Source organism: Aotus nancymaae, unplaced genomic scaffold (assembly GCF_030222135.1).
Source record: "Aotus nancymaae isolate 86718 unplaced genomic scaffold, 86718_ANA_hifiasm-v0.15.2.pri h1tg000007l, whole genome shotgun sequence".
Taxonomy (NCBI): domain Eukaryota; kingdom Metazoa; phylum Chordata; class Mammalia; order Primates; family Aotidae; genus Aotus; species Aotus nancymaae.
The window spans coordinates 65,467,289-65,475,011 of NW_026988418.1; positions in this window are offsets into that span (position 1 = coordinate 65,467,289).

Below are 7,723 nucleotides of genomic sequence, written 5' to 3' on the forward strand. Positions count from 1 at the left end.
TTACTCAGGAGGCTAAGGTAGAAAGATCACCTGAGCCCAGGAGTCTGAAGCTGCAGTGAGCTCTGTTCTTGCCACCGCACTCCAACCTGGTGACTGCCTCTTTAAAAAAAAAAAAGATCTCCAGGCATAGAGAAGAGTCTGGAGGGAAACACCAAACCCATACCAGGCTTACTGCAGACAAATGAGAGAAAGGGCGCAGACTCCACGGTAGAAGTTAAAGGGCATTTCCAAGTTAAGGGTAAGACTTGCTTTTCTAAGTAAGAGAATGTACTCATGCATTGTTTGTGTAGTAGAAACTAGTTTTAAGAAAAGAAAGCAAACTTAAACACTGACTCCTGTGGAGATGACTTGGCACCACTCTCCATTCACAGGGCAGATTCTGAATAGTCTTCAGTCTGAGACAGGCCTGCGGGCCAGATTGTCATTCTCTATGGACAGAAGCCCCAAACAACAGGGAGACCCGGTGATGTCAGGAGGGATAGTACACACAGAGGGCGCTAAGCAGACAGCTCAACCGCCATGTTTTGCCTCCTGCTGTGAGCAGAGATTAGGTGTTCAGGCCACTATCTTGGCTATGGGGAGCCTTTGGCCAGAAGAGGTATGAAACTGAGAAGTTTCTCTTCAGTCTGATAACTATTGACATGGATTTCCACAGTTTGAGGAAGGTGGCATGCTCTGAGGAAACACCTTGCAGATTTAAGGGAGGTCAGAGAAACTGAGGAGGCCTCTGGGGCTAGATTGATGATATGACCAGAAATCAAAAAGGGAATGCATTATTTATTGCTGTGTAACACTGTTGAGAGAGGAGGTAGTTAGGGGCTGGATAGGCACATAGGGAGGTTCTTGGGAGAAAAGAGAGAAAGGAATGATGCTCACAGGAACAACCATGGGACAGCATCTATACCGCCTCTGCAGTTAACAGGAAAAATGTGATGAAGAACTTGCCCGTAAGCTAGAATGTTGCTCAGAATGGACTGTCCCAACTTTGGTGCAGGCACAATAAATCAACCTAAATGTCCCTACCTTAACCCAGCTCATTATAATGTCATTATCATGACATTAGCATTGTGGTTTTAGCACCCCCATGGGTTTTGCTTAGGCGATCATGGGTAATAACCACCAAGATGGAGTCACTTTGGCAAACCTTAGGCATGCACAGATGTAGTACCCCAAAGAGAAAATTTTACCTCTCCCGTCTGGGCAAAACCCACAGAAGACCTCCTGGTTTCTGCCACATAAAAGGCACAGAACACAGATGTCTTACTGGCAACCTGCTTTCAAGACCCATGTCTTTGCTGAGAGCTTTCCTTTTCCTCAATAAATTCTACTCTGCCCTACTCACTTTCCACGTCCATGTGTCTAATTTTTCTTGGTCATGGGACAAGAGCCCAAGCCTCGCCATACTGCAGGGACAAAGGAAGACTACTACACTATTCCCACAAATTTAGCAGCCTAAAACAATACATGTTTATGACCTCAAAGTTTTGTGGATTTTGTGAGCCACCACGCCCTGCCTCAAGTTTTTCTTTTAAGCCTGGGCGACAGAGCAAGACTGCATCTCAAAAAAAGAAAAAAGAAAACTTGAAACAGGTGCATTAGATTTGGTGGAGTAGTTCCCCAAAAATGTTAGGGAAACTCATTTGTATTCATTGTTGAAGGCTGAGCAACCGTGCATTTCTAGTTCAGAAAGAAATACTTTATGTGATTAAAGGAAAGTTTGTTATAGAGTTGTTTCACTGTTACTAGGGAAAGGAGAGAGGGACAGAGCTAGGCATGGACACAGATCTGCCTTTAAAGCCAGTTTAAGAAGTGCTTATGAAAACACCTGGACTGTGTTTAGAACCTGCACATTCCTTACCCTTCAGCTGCAGGACAGGTGGAGCAAATGAACCGCACAGAAAAAGAGGACTTAGGGAGTTCAGATGGATAGTGGGAGAAGGGAAGGTAATGAAATTCAGTGGGTGATTTTTCTAATGTGTAAATGTATTCATGTCACTCCCCTGCTTAAAGACGTTTAGTGGCTTCTAAGACCTCAGGGAAAAAAAAACTGTATTCTCATGAAGCAGGAAAAGCGGCAAACAAACCTAGCAAACACGGATCTGGGAAGGAAGTGGTGATTTATTTGGCTGGGAGCAGTAGCAGGTGAAAATATCTTAACAGACAAAGAAAATCCTTGCCCTTTTAAAGGCTTACAATCTTAAAAATTACATGTGAAAAGATCTTGATTCATGAAGTAGGCATTGGGTATGTGACTTAGGTGGAGGTCTGATCGTGTTTAAGCAAAAACATATGCCCTCTGGAAAGATTCCTCCATACCAGGCCTGCTATCTATAGGGGTGTGATTAAGGGTGGCGCCAGTCTGCTAGGTTTTACCTCTCCTATTGAAATGCAATGCAGAAGGCTAGGGGGAAGTGGTCTTAGATGCTTAAGAGGATTAAGGGTGATTAAGGATCTCCTTCCTCACTCAGGCTTATTTCAGAACCTGACCTCTGCTCCCTTTCCAGCTACATCTTCGGCATGTGCCCTCCCCAACCCCTGCTGCCCTGGAGCACTGGGTCCAGCCTTTCTGAATTTCCAAGGGAGCAGCACTGTGTGGCCTCAGGAGCATAGACTCCAGAGCCCGGCCGTCTGGGTCCAGATCCTGGTTTTGCCCGTGGTAAATGGTGGCCTCCTGTGCTCGGTGTCTTCTTTAACAAATGAATCCTTCCTCACAAGCTTGTTATGAGAATTAAGTCAATATTTCTAGAGCACTTGGGCTAGGTGCAGTGGCTCACGTCTATAATCCCAGCACTTTGGGAGGCCGAGGTGAGCAGATCACTTTAGGTCCGGCGTTCAAGACCAGCCTGGTCAACATGACAAAACCCCATCTCTACTAAAAATACAAAAATTATCCAGGTGTGGTGATGCACGCCTGTAATCCCAGCTACTCAGGAGGCTGAGGCATGATAATCACTTGAATCTGGGAGATGGAGATGGCTGTGAACCGAGATCACGCCACTGCACTCTAGCCTGGGCAACACAGGCTAGATTCTGTCTCAAAAAAAAAATTATAGAGCACTTGGAATGGATCAATGTTACATAAATTTATAAATATAAATTGCCAAAAAGGTCCACATTCATTTTTATATTTTCACACTTCAATACATGCCGGCCCCTCTGCCTCTTGCTTTTCCCGAAGCCCCCTTAGCCTTCAAATCTGATTTGAAGTCACATCTGATAACCCCTGTGGTGATGATCGCCAAAGATTTCTGATTATTTTCCCACTGGAAAAGCTTCATGGCATTCTTTAACTTTTTTTTTTTTTTTTTTTTGCAGAAAAGAAAGAACAGTTAGAGAGATGCAGCAGAGGAGGAAGGCAGAAAAGAGATGAGATGGAAGAGGACATGATAGATTTTTTTTTTTTTAGAAAGAAAGAAAAAAAAGAATGAAGAAGAGGAGGAAAAAGAAAGAAAAAGAGAGAGAGAATGGGAGTATTGCTTTCTTGCCCAGGCTAGAATGCAATTTAGTAATGAGTTTTGAAAACCTCTTTTATACCGATAATTATACTTAATGATGTAGTCAGGAAAAAATAAGGGAAGAAAATAACAAACAAGCAGCCAACCAATATTTCATTTAAACCTATGAAATGCTATGCGATTACTGAGGAGTGATTTACTTCCAATTATGTAGTCACTTTTGGAATAGGTGTGAGGTGGTAATGTATGTTTTGTGTATTTGAAGTGGAGAGTTCTATAAATGTTTATTAAGTTTACTTGTTCCGGGTCTGAGTTCAAGTCCTGAGTGTCCTTGTTAATTTTCTGTCTCATAGATCTATAGAATCGTTAGCTCTTCTTGTTACATTAATCCTTTTGCCATTATGTAATGTTCTTCTTTGCCTCTTTTGATCTTTGTTGCTTTAAAGTCTACTTTATCAGAGGCGAGAATTGCATTTCCTGCTTTTTGTTTATTTATTTTTACTCTCTGTTTGGTTGGTAAATCTTCCTCCTTCTCTTTGTTTTGAGTCTTTGTGTATTGTTGCATGTAAGATGAGTCTGGATGCAGCATACTGATGGGTTTTGGCTTTTTATCCAATTAGAATATATATAAGTTTAATACTGGTATTTGATGCTAGCTGGCTGTTTTGCCCATTAGTTGATGTAAATTTTTCATTGTGTTAATGTTCTTGCTTTTTGATATATTTTTGGAAAGGCTGATATTGGTTGTTCCTTTATATGTATAGTGCTTCTTTCAGAAGCTCTTGTAAAGCAGGCCTGGTGGTGGTGAAGTCTCTAAGTACTTGTTTGTTCGCAAAAGATTTAATTTTTCCTTCGCTCATAAAGCTTAGTTTGGCTGGATAGGAAATTCTGGGTTGAAAGTTCTTTTCTTTAAGGATGTTAAATATTGGTCCCCACTCTTTTCTAGCTTGTAGGGTTTCTGCTGAGAGATCTGCTGTAAGTCTGATAGGTTTCCCTTTATGGGTAACCTGACCTTTCTCTCTGGCTGCCCTTAGTATTTTCTCCTTCATTTCAACCCTAATAAATCTGGCGATTATGTGCCTTGGGGTTGGTCTTCTTGAAGAATATCTTTGTGGTGTTCTCTGTATTACGTGAAGTTGAATATTACCCTGCCTTGCTAGCTTGGGAAAGTTTTCCTGATGATATCCTGAAGAGTATTTTCCAACTTGGATTCATTCTCTTCGTCACATTCAGGTACACCTATCAAACGTAAATTAGGTCTTTTCAGATAGTCCCATATTTCCTGGAGGCTTTGCTCATTCCTTTTTATCCTTTTTTCTCCAATCTTGTCTTCTTGTTTCATTTCACTGAGCTGGTCCTCGACTTCTGATATCCTTTCTTCTGCTTGATCAATTCGACTGTTTAAACTTGTGCATACTTCGCGAAGTTCTCGTGTTGTGTTTTTCAGCTCCATCAATTCACTTATGTTCCTCTCTAAATTGTCCATTCTCGTTAGCATTTCATCAAACCTTTTTTCAAGGTTCTTAGTTTCTTTGCATTGGGTTAGAACAAGTTCTTTTAATTCACGGAAGTTTCTTATCACCCACATTTTGAAACCTGCTTCTGTTATTGGAACACACTCGTTCTCCATTAAGCCTTGTTCCGTTACTGATGAGGAATTGCGATCCCCTGTAGAGGCAGAGGCATTCTGATTTTGAGTATTCTCTGCCTTTTTAGGCTGCTTTCTTCCCTTCATTATATATTTATCCCTCTGTCGTCTTTGTAGTTACCGACTTTCTAACTAGGTCTCTGAGTGGACGTCCAACTTTTTGATTCCCAGCGCCGAAATCTGAGCAATCCACTGCGCCAGCCAAAACAGCGGTGTTAAGATGGATGGTGCTTTTCTGCCCGGGAATCTCCGGACTCTGCACCAAGAACTGCCGCTCTAAGGCACCAGCTAAACCGCCGGACCGGCCACAAGAGTCGCCCTGGCGACCCGTGGGGCTCCTCCGCTGGGAATCTCTTGGTCCGTGAGCTACAAATATTCGTCTGAAAATGTGGCATCCTCTCATTCTCTGCGCTTTCACTGGGAGCTAGGTGCCTGAGCTGCTAGTGATCAGCCATCTTGGATCTCTCTCCCATTCTTTAACTTAAATGTGGTCTCCTGATTTGCTTTGGCCAATTAAATGCATGTAGAAATTACACACATTTTCCAGGCAGTTTTAAGACCCAGTGAGTAAGTCACTGTATCTGACTACCACAGCTGTGTAGACTCAGAGCAGGCGCCAAGTTAAAGCCTCCATCAGCCTAGGCCTCTGACAGACTACGAAGAACAGAGCTCCTGTTGATCACATCAGACATGAAGGGTAAGTAAGAAATAAGCATGTTTTAAGCCACTGAGATTTGGTTTATCCTGACTAATATTTCTCTGCCTCCCACAGACTAATTTAAATGCAGTTATTTTGGCCCAGGTGGTGGCAGACGCCTGTAATCCCAGCACTTTGAGAGGCAGAGGGGGTGGATCATTTGATGTCAGGAGTTTAGACCAGCTTGGCCAACATGGTGAGACCTCTTCTCTGCTAAAAATACAAAAATTGGCTAGGCATAGTGACAGGTGCCTGTGATCCCAGCTACTCGTGAGACTGAGGTAGGAGAATCGCTTGAACCAGGGAGGCAGTGTTTGCACTGAGCCAAGATCACGCCACTGCACTCCAGCCTGGCTGACAGTGAGACTCTGTCTCAAAAAAAATGCAAATACAAATAAATAAATAAATGCACTTATTTTAAATTTTTGTTCCTACAGGATACAATGCTTTCCTTGATCAGGACTTAAAACACTGAACTCCAGTTGCTCATTTAGATGTTAGTCTCTGCTGCTAAACTGTAAGTTGCCTGAGAGCAGAGACTATGTCTTACGCAAAAGTTTATATTTAATGCTTGCACAGAGCCTGACACAAAGTAGGCACTCACAACTATGCACTGATTCCCATCATTTACTGAGAATTGGAAGAAAAAAGAAGAGTTTGCCTGATATGTAAGTGCCTAATGTCCTCAAGCAACTTTAAAATTTTCCTCTTTGTTCTGACCAAGAGACAGAACACAGAAAAACACAATGTCCTGTTCTTTTTTTTTTTTTGAAACAAGAGTCTCACTCTGCCACCAGGCTGGACTGCAGTGACGCGATCTCAGCTCACTGCAACCTCTGCCAACTGGGTTCAAGTGATTCTTCTGCCTCAGCCTCTCGAGTAGCTGGGACTACAGCTGTGTGCCACCACACCCAGCCAATTTTTGTATTTTTAGTAGAGACGGGGTTTCATCATGTTGGCCAGGATGGTCTTAATCTCTTGACCTCATGATCCACCTGCCTCGGCCTCCCTCAGTGCCAGGATTACAGGCGTGAGCCACCGCACCTGACCTCCTGTTCTTAAAACAGAGACAGTTCAGGTAGAAGTGCTTGGAGTCAGAACTGAAGTTCATGTTCAAGGAGGTCTCAGAGGATCAGCAAGGCACTGAGGCTGGAGAGTAGATTATATGAGTTTGTGAAAGGAAAATATCTTGGGCCCCCAAAATCAGTAAGCTAAAAAGAAAATTCAAGCTGGAAACTGCTCAGGGTAAACATTCCTCCCATTCTGTTCAAAGTCATCCCTATGCTCATTGAAATAGATGCATATTCTGATTACCTCCTTTGGAAAGTCTTATCAGAAACTCAAAAGAATGCAATCATTTGTCTCTAACTTACCTGTGACCTGGAAGCCCAACCCCCCTCCTCCTTGCATTATCCCTGTCTTTCTGGACAGAACCAATGTACAATGTATGTATATGGATTAATGTCTCCTGTCTCCCTAAAATGTATAAAACCAAGCTGTTTCCCGACCACCTTGGGCATATATCGTCAGGACTTCCTGAGGCTGTGTCACGGGAGCATGTCCTCAACCTTGGCAAAATAGACTTTCTAAATTAACTGAGACCTGTCTCAGATTTTCTGGGTTTACATTTTGGTAACCACAAAGGGATTCTGGCTGGAGATGCCCCTGACCTTTGACAAATCTCCTATTGGTGCTTGGTACCAGCATGAGCTAACTTTATGGCTCAAACCAACAAGACAATTTGCTGAGGTCTGAAAGCACCCCCTCCAGAGAATCCCTGATTTCCCAAAATTTGGTGGAGACCTAAAGTTTATTTTGCTGTACAAGTCCTCTTATTTTGGAATTTTACTTGCTTCCAACAAGGAAGGCAAGTTTCCCTGCTTCCATGATGATGGAAGGTGGGAAACTCCCTAATGGAGTTTG